Below are 16,028 nucleotides of genomic sequence, written 5' to 3'. Positions count from 1 at the left end.
TTGATCAAACAGGGAAACCCCTTTCAATATCAATTAGATATGAAAAGATGGAAAGTTCCAAACAGGCGAAAAACGAAACCAAAAAAAAAAAAAAAAATCTTTTCCTAAGGCCTGAAGTGTGCAATTTCTTGTTTCTTTTGAACCAGGCACTTGAGACAAGATACACCAACAACACAATTAAGTTGTGCTGGGGTGAACAATAATCTGTCCACCATAACCTTCTTGAATGGCATTCTCAGAACCCTGTTTCACAGATTGTTTAGACCGTATTTTTTTCTCTAGTGGTCTAATCTTTTCTTTGAAAATTAACTTCTTCGGAGAAGAGATGAGTTTACATACCTCGGACGACTTCTGAAAAAGTTTGAGCTTGTTTGCTAATCGATTTGCTCTCCATTGAAGTTTATTGACATATCTTATTTTATGTTTGTACTTGTAACACATAGAGAGTTCATGACCAGTAAAAGTACAATAAGAACATGTCAATGTGGAGGACGGTTCAGACACCATAGTTGAGCATGATGCTAAACAAAATGTGGTACCTGAAACATGTGAAATAGAATTTTTAGTAGTCAAGGAAAAATCCATTTTATCCTCCAATGTGGTTGACGAAGTTTCTCCAAGAAGAATATCAAGATTGATGTACGTATTGCTATAATTATTAAAACTAATATTTTCACTAAAGAGTGCAACACTTGGATTTTCATCTTCATCTGAATCATAGTGATCAGACATCTCATCAAGAGTTGCAGCAAGACCTTAATTTGTTCCCAGTGTATTTTATACGATTTGGACACTCATTAGCAAAATGATCAAAACCTTTACATTTGAAGCACTGTGGCATATACTCATCATCAGTATCGACCGTATCCCTGTTTTTAGGAGGAACACGGTCATGAGGTTTAATTGATGATCTAGGCTTATCTCTGACAAACCATTTACTTCTCTTCAAAAGAAGATCTCTAAACTGTCTTGTGATCAGGGAGACTGAGTTATCAAGATCTTCATCAGACGAATCAGTCTCACTAGAATCATCCACAGAGTTGCCAACACTTTTACTTTTATCAAGTAATTTAGTTTTCTTTTGTGCTTAGAAAGCAATATCCTTCTCAGACTTGGATGTATGCTCATGATCAAAGATCTTTAACTTCCCAACCAACGTATTTCTGGATAGAGTATTAAGGTTATTTCCTTCAATGATGGCATGTTTCTTAGAATCGTATTTGGCCGGCGATCTGAGAATTTTCATCACAATGTCCTTTTCAGGAATAGTCTTACCCAATGCAAAAGATGCATTAACAATTTCAGACACTTTGTGATTAAACTCATCAAATGAATCTTCATCATCCATATGAAGGTTTTCCCAATCAGAATTTAGGTTTTGAAGCCTAGCTTCCTTTTCAGAGGTATTCCCTTCGAATACAGTTTCTAAAATATCACACGCATCTTTAGACCGAGTGCACGTAGTCACATGGTGCTGAAGATCTGGGGTAGTGGCATGAACGATAGCATTTAAACCATCAGAATTTTTCTTTATAGCGGGAATCTCGTTAGGTTCATATTTACCAATATCCTTTGCAATAGAGACATCGTCTGCTGTAACCATTGGAGGATCATAGCCATTAACAACATAAACCCATGTATGAAAATCACGTGCTTGAAGAAAGGCATGCATACTAATTTTCCACCATAAGTAATTTTAGCCATCGAAGACTGGTGGTACGTTTACTCAAATAACACTTCTGTCCATAGAATCAGATCGCTGCAAACACGGACTTATAAGGTCTTAAACATGTTTGCCTGCTCTGATACCAATTGAAAAAGCGGGGGTCTAACAACCTCACCCAATATTTCGTTTAGGCAATCGGTATGGACAAATTCCAATATAATTCCAAGAGAATTAACTAGACAGTCAGATTCAATCAATGGAAATATATCCAAGTGTTGTATCTCTGTTTCACAATGTAATCAGCAAATTAAACAGATAGAAATTCGCGAGCCTGATTATTATGTGAAACAACTTGAACTGTACCAAAGACCAATGTTCAAGTGTCAATCAATTTATATCAACAACCAAAGGTTGGATTATCTAATTGATTGAACTACGCACAACCTGTGATATTTCAATTATATAAACAAATATAATGCAGAAAATAAATAACACAGACACCAGAAATTTTGTTAACGAGGAAACCGCAAATGTATAAAAACCCCGGGACCTAGTCCAGATTTGAACACCACACTGTATTAAGCCGCTTACAGACACTAGCCTACTCCAAGTTAACTTCAGACTGGAATGTAGTTGAGCCCTAACTAATCTCACACTGATCAAGGTACAGTCGCGATCCTTACGCCTCTGAATCCCAGCAAGACTCTGCGCACTTGATTCCCTTAGCTGATCTCACCCACAACTAAGAGTTGCTACGATCCAAAGTCGAAGACTTGATAAACCAATCTGTCTCACACGGAAAAGTCTATTGAATAGATAAATCTATGTCCCACATAAATACCTATGAGTTTTGTTCTGTCTTTTGATAAATCAAGGTGAACAGGAACCAATTGATACATCGGTCTTATATTCCCGAAGAACAGCCTAGTAATTGATAGGCTGGGAAAGATGCCTACAATTATATTAAACTGCAAGTGCACAATGTCTGTTGTAGACAAAGCAAATACAGGTCGATCCCACAGAGACTAGGGCGATGTAAAGTTGAATTATAAGTCTTTCTAAACTGATTTAAATGAGAAGTAATAAAAGGGGGTTTGTTGTGTGTCGATACGACAAGATAAGATTATGTAACACAAATTAGAAAACAAAGTGCAAATAAAAGGGAACTAGGGTAGTTGAATCCACCACCTAATCTATGCTAATCTATTTCACTTTCAAGTTATGTTCTTGTCCCTTTACAATGGACACCGGTGAAGGTTCAAGCCTGCCGTTTAATCCAGGGTAATCTCAGCTTGGATAGCTTAATGTGAACTAAGGTATTAATCTCTAGCATTAGTTGTCTGACTAAGGCAAAACTAATCACAGACCAACTGATTCAATTAAGCATAAGTTGGAGCAACAATTACACAATTTCTAACAACCTAGGATGCAAAACATACTAAGTGAAAGTTATGTAAATGGCAACTCTAGATTAAACCCATCCTTACTCAATGAAACACATCAAGAACAATATTGAAAACATGAATAATCTAGAAGTAAATTAAGGGGTTCATCTATGCCCTAGCAAAGATTTTTAGAATATGATACAAAATGAAATTAAACCTAATTTACTACTTCTAGTTGCTCCGTCTGGTCCGGGTTTAAGTTCTTCATCACAATCTCATCCCTATTTATACACAAATTCCCCCAATCTAACCAATCCCATTTTCAACAAAGTACAACAACAAAATTAGGGATTTGATGTTCTTGAAACTCACCACTGATTCGCCGCCATATTGTCTTCATTTTTCTGTTGTTGTACATGGTGTTTCAGAGATTTTAGACCTTTAATTCGACAAACCCTGCTGCTTGGTTTACTCGTTTATTCTCTAATGTCTTTGTGGTGCTTGAAAGAACAGCAAAATCAGATCTCAACTAGTCAATTCTGCACTCTTGTAAACCAATTAGCCAACCTAGTTTTGTACAATTCATAGTTTAGGGCTAGGTTGAAATGAGTGCAGAGATAACAATGGAGATTAAACATCTAGTATGACAGGGGAAAGATGATGATTGAGGTATGGGTTTGACAGATTGAAAGAGAAGGAGACAGAGGTTGGTGGTGCTGGAGGATGCATGATGTAGTAAATATAGGTATAGGTTCCATAGAGAAAGGAAATGGGGAGATAAGAAAGATAAAGAAACATCTTGTTTCTCACGTGAAGAGGATAAGGGTTAGGTTTTTTCTTACGGTGTATTTTGAGCATCAACTTTTGATATAGAAAAATGTACAGCAAAAGATTACTTTTGAATCAGTTATGTCGGCCCATGAGTCCATCTGTTAGTTCCTTTCTACATCAGTCTAATGTAGTCATCTGTAGCAACACCTTTTCCCATTTGATTAGCCAGCAAACTAATTTCTCACACCCTCTTCACATCATCTGCCATAGTGATTAGTCTGTTCAGCCCATCCAATTCTTTCTGATATGAGTTGATCCTTTAGTCCACAGTTAACTCCACTCTCTGTATTGTTACCATTCTGACCTCCAATCACCTGCTCACTTTATGAACCTCCCATATTTATCAATCCTACAAATACAAAACAAACACAAAATATCAATATTTACAACAAAAAAAAGATTATTGGTGCCTCGAGACGCAAAACACCTAATTTGACTTAAAATGGGACATCAAAGCACTCGGAATGTAATAAAAGAGAACAAAATGATCTAGAAATATGCATTATTAGGCACCGATCGGTAATATCAATCACCTCACAATAATCTTAATCGTATGGTAGCGAAACGAGATATTGTGGAATCACAAACGATGAGACGAAGATGTTTGTGACTACTTTTTATCTTGCCTATCGGAGATTAAATATCGAGCAAATATTAGAGAAGATAGTACTCAATACGATATAAAACAACAAGATCAGAACACGCAACTACAGAGAAAATAGTTGGGTCTGGCTTCACAATCCCAATGAAGTCTTCAAGTCGTTAACCTACAGGATTTTGGAAAAAACCTAAGGTTAAGGGAGAATAGACTCTAGTCGCAACTAATATCACACAGGAGGTGTGGGGATTAGGTTTCCCAGTTGCTAGAGTTCTCCCTTATATAGTCTTCAAATCAGGGTTTGCAATCAATGCTACCTTGGTAACAAAGCATTCAATATTCACCGTTAAATGAAAACCTGATTAGACTCAAGGTAATATCTTTCAACCGTTAGATCGAACTTAGCTTGTTATATACAAATGAAAAGTGACTTCACTTAGATATGAATAACTATACCTAAACGTGTGCACCTTGTTGGCTCAACAATATTTAACCGAAGTTAGCCATATGAACACTTTAATATCAACCTTATTCATCTTAACCGCAACTAGTTCAAATGACTCAAATGAAACTAATTGTAGAGTTGTTCAATTGTTTATATTCTCATAGAAGTGTACAAGACACAATTGAAGCAAAATTGATTTTGATTCACTCGAATCAATTCATGAACATTATAGCCACGGATTGCAAAAGATTGCATTCCTTAATATATAAATGTATTAGTTCATGAACAAACCGATTTTAGAACATAACCTACTCAAGTATGCAAACGGGTAAGCATACCTAAGTGGTCGGACTAAGTTTGGATTCGCCAGTATGCAAACGGGTACGCATACCTCAGTTGAATTTCCGGACATGAACTTTATGCCAGTACGCATACGGGTATGCATACTAAGTTCCCGGACTTTCATTGACCAACCAGTACGCATACGGGTATGAATACTATGGTTCCCGGACTTGGAATAACATGCAACCGTTTAGCATACAAGTACGCATATTGTGCTATATCCAATCATGGTTAATTGTTCTAAACTCCCCTTTCAATCATTGAAACATTCTTAGAAGATGACAATAGCTGTCTCACACAAACTATTAGCTTCAAAGCAATTTTCAAATGATCGAATCAATACGAAACATTTTGAGTCTACATCAAATGACTGTCTCCCACAAATCATGTAAGATGTTACCAGGCGATTTTCACATGATCATCATTCGAATTTCGTCAAAAATATAAGATGAAATTGGTTAAAGCGAAAGCTTACCAACACATATTTCGAGAAATGTGTAAGTGAGTTAAACTCAGCTCGAAATATCAAATGTGTATAAACGAAGTCTATATATTTATACGACTTTTGTCTCAAATAGGAGATAGAGTAGATAGACTTTGGAGTGATAGATGAGTCCAAGTCTTCACATACCTTTTGTTGATGAAGTTCCACAAGCTCCCCTTAGTAGTTCTTCGTCTTTAATCAATGAACGCCGTGAAGTCTAATGCTCAACTACATTTACTATCCTAATCCGAGACTTAGCTATAAGTAGACTAGAAATCAAGACTTATAGTTTTGTCAACTAAACTTGACAAACAAGCTTGAGATAGCAACGCTTGCGAGTTCGACCGAGCAGTGCTCTAATAAAAATGCAACACACAAGCAAGACAAATCCAAGACCGGGAATTACCAAATAAGGTTGCTCACACCAATTTGATCGTCTCGAAATCCTTAGAAAAAACAACATTTGTGCATCTTTTATCGGGGCATGTCAGGGTTTTCCAACAATATAATGATGTAATCGTTATCTTAGTCATCATTGTATGTATTAATTACATTGGTTATAATCGATTTGGAAGTCCGACGACCATGGTATTCCTTAGAGCTTATTAATTCTTCGATGAGTCTGAACAAAAAGAAAGTTTAAACAACTAATTGTAAAAACAGTTAGAGGAGTCAGTTTAGCTACAACTTTTGGAGGAATAATTGTCATCTAATATTTCATGTTACTCGATTGTCGTGCACCATACAACATTATTTTTGTTCTTGACTAGATTCATGCTATCAGGGCGGAAACTTCCACTATCTATTAGTATCTAAAGTTTGTCGCACCCACAGAGGTGAAAGTTAGGAATATCCATGTGGCTTCCGATAAATATCATGACAGCGCTTTGGGAAAATAAATGAAATCAGAGGAAAATGGCAAGGACATATTCCTCGTTAAGAAAATGTTATAGTAGCAATATACTGGTGGTCCATGAAGATCCAATACAATAAGAAAGTGTGAAAACCAGTACTCATGCTAGGCAAATATGTGTTATAAAAATAAGGCAGAACGCACTTGATGCAAATGGTGAGACTTGGAATAAATTTTAGGATGAACCATACCTAGTTGATGGGCCAACAAGCTGCAACGCATTACGATTAAGGATTTTTAATGGAAAGATGGACCCTAAGCCATGAAATTCCCTCAACCTAAAAAAAGTTTTATTTTTATAACCACTTGACACTGATAAATGATTTTATACGTCATTTATGTCTTTAAACATGCATGCACTATTTGTACTATCATGACAACTTGATATATATCCCTTGTAAAGGAACAATATACCCTCAGACAAGTAAAGACCTAAAAAATAATATAATTTTTAATGTTACTTTTTAATTCTAGTACACGATATATGTACAACTTATAAACTTCAGTTTAGTCATAGGTCCTAGATAACCTCACGCGATTATGGCTAATTTTCTCATTTACTTCGATCTAATGTATCGCTCAAAGCTTCCCCTGCGAGGTTGAAGTCAATCCTTACGAACTTATGACCAACATGTCAGTATAACCTAAAAACAAGTATTATATTTGTGAACATTGTGAGCAGAAAAATGTTGTCACATCCTCAAACACATGGGATTCAACTGGGATTTGGTACCATAAGTTAGGTCTTATTCATCTTATGAGAAAAACAAATTCAACCTATATCACCAAATGAACTTTTGCTGGCAAGTAAACTACGATATTTTACTGGGCTTGAGGCTTGGAAACAATAACTATCTGGAATAATCGTTTATAACAGGATTTGATAGATAATTGGTCATTTGATTTAAAAATATTACATTTATATGCATCGATAGAATTAGGAGAGCCCGGATGCATCATTAGAGATGTTATTCATGAAAGTTCATCGAAGTTTGGTGATCTTTTGGATTCAATTTCCGAGAAACCTTTTGTAATCATATCCTTTCTAAATTCTTGGTTTGTTGCAACTAACTTATAAATGTTAGGAAAAGAACCCTTGAGTTTGATTTCATCTCATAATTATCCCACCAGAATCTGATTAAAATCTCACTACTAGTTGAGTGATCTTTTTAAAATTTATGGTTGGACTTTTGAAAAATAAAATTACAAGTTTCTTCCTTGAGGCTAAGTGTTGTCCCTCACCCATATATCATGTTCAGACCCATCCACTTTTTCTTGAATCACTATCCTCCAAAAATGTGTGCCTATAAAGTTTTAATTTCATGAATTTACTACGGTCTTACTAATTAATTTGTCATGCATGGTTATGTATCAAAAAAAATATATATATATTTGTCATGCATGGTAATATTGTAATCAGGGTGAATATATGTATATTTATAAGTATCATTTGAATTTAATCCATGAACAATATATATATATATATATTGTCATGCATGGTGATATTGTAATCAGGGTGAATATATGTATATTTGTAAAGAGGGAGGATCCCTTGATAGCCCCCTCATTTTGACATGGTTTGACAAAGTCTCTTAGTTGTTGGATAACAGTGTACACACGGTCCGGATCTTGAAGATAATTTTAATTATTAGATGGATATTTTAGTTTACCTGAACCCGATTACATCTCAACAAAAAAAGGTTCTCTCCTTTGCCTCTCTTGGTCTCTTGTATTTCATTCTTTTCACTCTCGCGAAACCACTCATCTTCCCCTCAATCATAATCCAGTATGGATGTGATTGGTATAGCTCAAAATTCTACATTTTTCTCCGACCTTGATTATGCGTATGTGAGATTCAGTAATTAATCTTTCTAATCTCTTAGGATACTTAACTAGTTGCAATTAGAAATTATAAATCCTAGGGTTTTTGCTGCTATGTGTATCGTGTCTATGTTGAACTTTCCATGCCCCCACTTATTCTTAGCACTAGGTCCAGGGAGAATCAAATGTGCTGAATTTCCACCATAACAACATAAATTACCAAAGAAGTTTGTTTGAGAAGGAAAATTACACTATTGTCGGATAGGTGAATATGGACTAGGAAACAAAAGAACAAGAGATTACTGCTTGGAAAGAATAGTCAGACCCAAGAAGATTACTTAATTTCATATTACCTCTGATAATAAAGGTATAATTTTTTAGAATTTTGAGTTAAGCATATTTCATTTGCAGTGAATTATTTGAAAGGGGAAGATGAACACGACAGACAGGAAACCGGAAGACGAGACGAGATAGAAAAAATATCTTAAGAAAAATGTCTGAGATGTAATCGGGTTGCGGTTGCAAAACTATTATTCATCAAATAATTAGAACTATCTACAAGATCTAGGCTGTACATATATTGTTATCCGACAACCAGGAGACTTTGTCAAACCATGTCAAATGAGGGGGCTGTCAAGGGATCCTCCCTCATTTGTAAATATCATTTGAATTTAACCCATGAACAACACTGGTGTAGGTTAATAATATATACCATTTCTTCGGTTTTTTCGAAAAAAAATATCACACTTCTATATTTATTTATCTTTAACACAACATACACATTTTATAATTAAGTTAATGTTAATACACATAATAAATACTACCTCTGTTTTTGTAAAAGTGTTACTATCATTTTTGAAGAAATGGAGGGAATATATTAATAGAATATGTACTCCCTCCGTCCCACTTTAGTTATATAAATAGGATTCTTTTGGTCCTATAATATTCTATGATATCAACGGTTTTCCACGAAAAATTCTGTTATATCCTTACCTCAAAATCATATCACTAACTTTGAAATTTATGAAGTTTCTAGTTTCTAAATTTTCTTCTTTGTTATATACTCCTAAAACAACTTCATTCTTAAGTTAAAGACTATGAACCAAATATTCTTCAAAGGTTGCTCATTTTCAGAATCGTCAAATCAAATACCTATATTAAAACTTCTTCCTTATTCTCCTCCTCATAAATTTATTCAATTGGCTTTTTATATATGTTGTTTATATTCCTTTAAGATTTTGGAAAGCATTTTATTTTTATTTTTAACGACCAGTGACCATTTTGGCTAATTGTTACATATTAATACTTATGTGTAACTACACTCTGCTCAATTTCCCAAAAATTCTAGTTATTTTCAAAGAACAAATTCTCGTTATCTTTTGCAGGTATACACTGTGGCGTACAATTTCTATATGTTGAAGGAACTTTTTACAAGTGGAATTCCTGTGCTTTGTATCTTCCTAAGCACGAGTAGTGCTAAAATTATACTGTGTCGTCTTAATTTTCCGCCAAAGAAAGTTGTTGCTGTTGAGAATTCAGAAGTAAACAAAAAAAAATATTTGAAGTTGTAGGAAAGCAATAAACAGAAGGAGAAACTTATTTAAACATAACAAATAGTAATATGCTTACATCCTAAAAGACTTAGTCAGTTTGTATGGTGGATTCGATGAGGATTATTTTATGGCATGGAATACAGATATACTTTTTGATCAGCAAAGTGGATTCGACAAGGTTTTTTGGTGGGGATGTATATTTTATTGAGACGAGAAGGAATGAAAATTTGTGAAGTTATAATCTTCTTTGTTAATTTGAGAAGATAATGAAAAAGTAAAAAGTTTTTTTGGGTGGTGAATGAATTTGAGATAATGTAGAAAAAACAAAAGAGGTGGAAATGGGTGAGAAAAAGAGGCCCACTTGTTATGCTAAGATTTTATGCTCATCATCATTCAAACATCACGTTTTTTATTTATTTTTATACAAAAAAAAACATAATAAAAGATTTATTTCCCAAATTTTTTCCCTATTCAGATTATTTAAAGGATACACAAAACCTATTAGATTGATTATTACAAGGCTTACTATATTGGCGTGAAAATATAGTTTTACCTTTTGATCAAAGTAAAACTTGTTTACAGAGAGGGGAAATAGACTTCTTATTTTTAGGTATAGGGTGATAACCATATTCTCAACAACTATGGGTAAAATTTTGTAGATAACCAGAAATGAATACCTCATAAAATATACAAAACTCGTTAACTACAATCTTCCTTGACTATACCTTTTGTCTAGATCTTGCAGATAAACTAATAAAGCCCTCTCCTAATTAGCAGTTTTAGATTTCAAAACAAAATCAACGTAAGCATCCTTAAAAGGGAACCCGAAAAAAACTTCAAATTGTTCTCGAAGGAGATGAGCAGTCCCAAAAGAATGAGGTTAATTTGTCTTTTCCCGTAATATTTTATATAGAGGGACGATGTCCCATGAGAACAATAAAAGTATTATTATTGAAAATAATGTTATATTTATATCTTGAAGATAGGTTTTGTACTATATTAGTTTCTCACTCCTTATTGTAGTGATCCAAATCCAATATGTGGTTGCGTACGTTAAATTGCTTCTTTATTGATTTCCAATAATGATCGTAAAATCACCATGATTAGGAAATATGTTCTATTACTTATTTTTTGCATGTTCATTACCGTGAATTATATAAATAATGCATGCATGTGTTTGAAAAAGACATATCTAACGGAAAAGAAATAAATCATTGATCCAGTGGGAGAAACATATCATGTTGTGTAAATACTACGAATTGAATAAAAAATATGTTTGGATTGAATATATGCCTAGCTTAAATTTAGGGGGATTAGAGTTATTGTTATTCAAATGCTTCAACGAAAACAATTATCTTTGAATGTTCACAAATCGGGTTGGTTGTTGAAACTTGGATTAAGTGTATGGAGATAGAATTAAAATATTGTCATGTCACGTGATTTTTCTGTTAATTCTTACACTCTCCATATGTAAATAGCTTTGTCATTAAAATTGACAAAGGGGGAGATCGTCAGAGAACTACTCGGACGAACCCACCAAGCGTTGTTATGTCAAGTTCGGTTGTCAAGTTTAATTGAAAAACTCAAGTCGCATGAGTAGATTAAGAAAGTCAACTTCGTTAGGTTAGACTAGGAACATCCATAGAAATATTGAAACTTTATCTAACTACTCATGAAGACCTGAAGATGTATAGAAGACAACAAAGACATCATCCATCAATTCGAGGTTAGTAATACAAACTTAAGTTGCTCTATTTCTGTCTTTGCTCTTTAAGGTCTTTATTCATTGAAAATATGAAATCTGTAGTTAAGTTTGTTACAATGACTTCAGTATTGATGACTTGGTCATTATAATATGATCAAGGTATCAAAATAAATTGTGTACGATTGTTGTTTCTACAACTTAAGTATACAGAGTTATGAAGTATATAGTTTATCTATGGACTTCGTATATTCAGTACTCTATTAATTGGTAACTTGTTATTATTTAGTGTGTTGGTGAATCCGTCCTTTGATATTTATGTTACAAAGCGGTTTCAGAAACATATATTTAAGTAGTAGACTTGCGATTTTCGTAGTTAAAACAGAGTTCGAGAGCGATCTCGGATCTGATCGTAGAAGTGGGACCGATCTTTTGTGACAAGGATCGATCCTAACTATGTTTGACTTGTTTTTACATTTTCGATTGGCCCTTTATCTTCACGGGTTTATGCAAACATGGAGATGTACACAAGTTATACAAAGAATGTTCATAAGTATCGACATAATGTTTGAACATGTGCTAAACTCTATGTTCGAATATATTCCTTTGGTATTCAAGGAAAGATCTCACAATACCGATTTTCAGTTTCAAATATGGTATCAAAATTATACCTTACCAATCCCAGAGGTTTGTATATATATCTCTTGTTGTTAAAATAGTCAAGTACATGGATGTGAGCTAGCTAATTTCAGGTATCATACTATGAGAGAAATTGATGATGAGTTGGAATATACTAGATATTTTTTATAAACATATATTGCAAATCTTAAGGATTTTCGAAATTGGTAGACCTTGTCTCCAGACAAGCCTTGGTCATAATACTATTGTATCCTTATAAACTCATCCCTAAAACACACATCTATCGTGTGGAAAAGTTAACTTGAAAGAGATATGAGTAATCTAATTAGATGAAACATCATGTTTTAGCTTTTGTTTAAAGGCTTCTTTATGATCAAGAATCTTTATTAGTAACCTTGGATGGAAAATAAGAGTTCTACTACTTTAGTTTTCTTTATTTAATGTTTTTGACTAAGAACTAAATGATATAATTATCTTATATAGATCAAAATTGTTTATTTTATGGTCATTCTCTTTTGGTATAAATCCACTCAAGTTTGTTTGAAGATTTGACTATCACGGATCTAAGTGATTTTGGATCTATGAGATAGGACTGTTAATCAATCAGCGTTAAGAAACTCCACTCTATGTGTTTGATCAATAGTGGAATCACGGTGTTCGCAGCAGTTACTTTGAAGATTGAAATTGAAGATTAAAGAATTTTTTTTATATTTGTGTTACTTCTTGCGAACTTTATTCTCTGGGATCCACAAGCATTTATTTCCTTGGATATATCTTGTTCATAAAGATTGATTATTTTGATAATCTTCGTCGGTTTGAGATTTTAACTAAAGGAGTTTATTGATAAGAATGAAAGATCCTTTACTCTGTTTTATCACCGATCTAAAGACTGATTTGGGTGATCGGTAAGTGAGTTGGTTACTACAACATATTTAGTTATTTAATGTTGTTTAGGTTTACGATCCAAATGAGTTGAGTGCATAAACCTTCACAACAGTAAAACAACTCAAAATAGTGGACTCTGTCGTGGGATTCACGACATATTGGTTGTAGGCACAGGGATATAAGTAAAGAAGGAGTGTTTAGTTGGTCTCAACTATACGAATTTGCGGTAGTCAATTCGTATATCGACTCAATTTTGAGAGTATTCAAAACTGGACTAGGTCCCGACTGTTGTATTTTTTGTGTTTTGACTTTTATTTCCGCATTAAAGCTATTTAACTGTAAAAGCATCATTCCTATACTCGTATTCTTGAGATCAGTTGGATTAAAAAGATTTGTAATATACCCTCATCTTTTCGATTTATTAGAAAGAGTTAACAAATAGACTCTCTATATTTTTTAGTTAGGTGTAACAAATATGTATGGAAAAGGAACTCAACATGTCTACTCCAATTAATCAAAATATATGTGTATATTGTAATCGCATTAATTTTCAAATATATTGCTTAAAATTCTAGCTCTCAAGGTTCTTACTTGTTTCCATCCGAGACATGTGATATTGTTTCTTTAATGGTATTTGTATATAATGCTTTCTTTTATTCCAGTAGTGATCATCATTCTGATACATTATTAGTCACCTAGCCTTAACATGCATAAATATATGTCTACTTAAATGGTTTCAAATTTTTACAATATGATCGTTTATTTTGTTTGCTAACAAATGAATGTTAATATGCACCAGGTGGCCATGCAGCGAGCTTACAAGGAATCCAAATTACAACACAAGAACCCCCCGCAGACAATAGTTAATTACAATAATTTGTTTAATTTTTACATAATTATCATATTATGCATATAATTGATTTGTTGTTTCAATTAACGCAAATCTGAAGGAAGTTGTGATCGCGGCACAATGCACAATAAACAATCATCAAGAGACATTAACATCCTTATATGTTCTATAATTGTACGGTGATCAAAGTAGCTCACGCTCGATGTATTCATATAAATTCTATTTATAAAGATTATGTGGCGGAAGACGTGTTTTTCTTGATATATTTTTATTTTTATCACGACATTTCAAAAAATACGGTAATTCTTAAATAAAAAATTTCACTTGTAGTAAAAGTCTAGTCATGTTATGTAAGCACATAACAAGTTTATTTTAGGATTTCTTAAAATTTATATTCTTTTGCTTGCAATACCTTTTTTTATAACAAGAGATGTACCATTTTCCCATGATTCTCATCTTCACTTGTAGTAAAAGTCTAGTCATGTTATGTAAGATTGGAGGATGAAGTCAAAACAATAACAACAAAGCAAGAAAACATAATGGATGAAGTCAAAACCATAACATAAAGCAAGAAAATATGATCAAGGACTTGAAAAAGTTGTTTGAAACGTTGATCTCCCGTTTGGATCGACTTACTCACAGAAAAGGTATATATATATATATCTATATCTATATTATAAAAAGAAGTGTTGTGTGTGTAGCCTTACAAATCCGACCATCGATTTTGTCATCCTACGATGCGGATCGATTGGTTATATGTCTTATATAGACGTCCGTCCGATCTCTTGAGATTTAATTATTTTGGACGACATAGATTATGTCGTGGCCCGTACCAAAGCTAATTTCAAGCTAGACATGGTTCTGAAATAGGCTCTGGCCGACCACCAAGGTAACGAGCCTTATTAGTTCACCTGACCTAACACGCCTAAGCTACCAAAAAAGAAAAAGTAAAGCGTGAAAGCGAAAAACAAAAACGAGTGAGACTCGTTTGGTTTTTCTTTTTTGTGAGCAGTGTACAAACAGGAAGAGAAAATTAATTTCCTTTTACAACGTGGTTAAGATTTGGACTTAGACTTTTCTTCTCGGGATTGATAGTTTTTTATCCTTTTTTTTTTTTTTTGAAGCATCCTATTGATATTGAGCATCAATATTTGGGATATATAGTCGATCAGATACGGGCCATACGGCAACGTCATATATTTGCGAGACTACGGCATGGCTGTGGGTCCTGGCTAATTAGACCGACCAACAAAATACTGAAATTCGCGTAAAGGACTACGACCGGGGTTGTAGGCCCCGGCTAATTTGATCCCATTAACAAAATACCAGAATTTGCGTAGGGGACTACAACTAATTTGACCCGACAAACAAAATACTGGAATTTGTGTGGGGGACCATGGCCGGGGCTGTAAGCCCCGACTAATTTGACCCCATCAACAAAATACGAAAATTTGCGCTACAACCCCGACTAATTTGACACGACAAACAAAATACTGGAATTTGCGTAAGGGACCAAACAACAAAAAGAAAAGAAATCAAAAATGGTTGAGCCCCGGCTGTAGGCCGGAATTTGCGTAGGGGACTACGGCAGGAGATGCAAGTCCCGGCTAATTTGGCCCGACCAACAAAATACCGGAATTTGCGTAGGGGATTACGGCCGGTGCTGCAGGCCCCGACCAATTTGCCCAAACCAACAAAATACAAGAATTTGTGTAGGGGACTACGGCCAGGGCCATCAGCCCCAGCTAATTTTACACGACCAATAAAATACTGGAATTTGCGTAGGGGACCACGGTCTGGGATGTAGGCCCCGACTAATTTGACCCGACCAACAAAATACTGGAATTTGCATAGGGGACCACGGCCGGGGCTGTAAGCCCCGGCTAATTTGACACGATCATAAAACTCTAGGGT

The sequence above is a fragment of the Papaver somniferum genome, chromosome 5 (assembly GCF_003573695.1).
Source record: "Papaver somniferum cultivar HN1 chromosome 5, ASM357369v1, whole genome shotgun sequence".
NCBI lineage: Eukaryota > Viridiplantae > Streptophyta > Magnoliopsida > Ranunculales > Papaveraceae > Papaver > Papaver somniferum.
Note: the sequence above shows the minus strand (reverse complement) of the source record.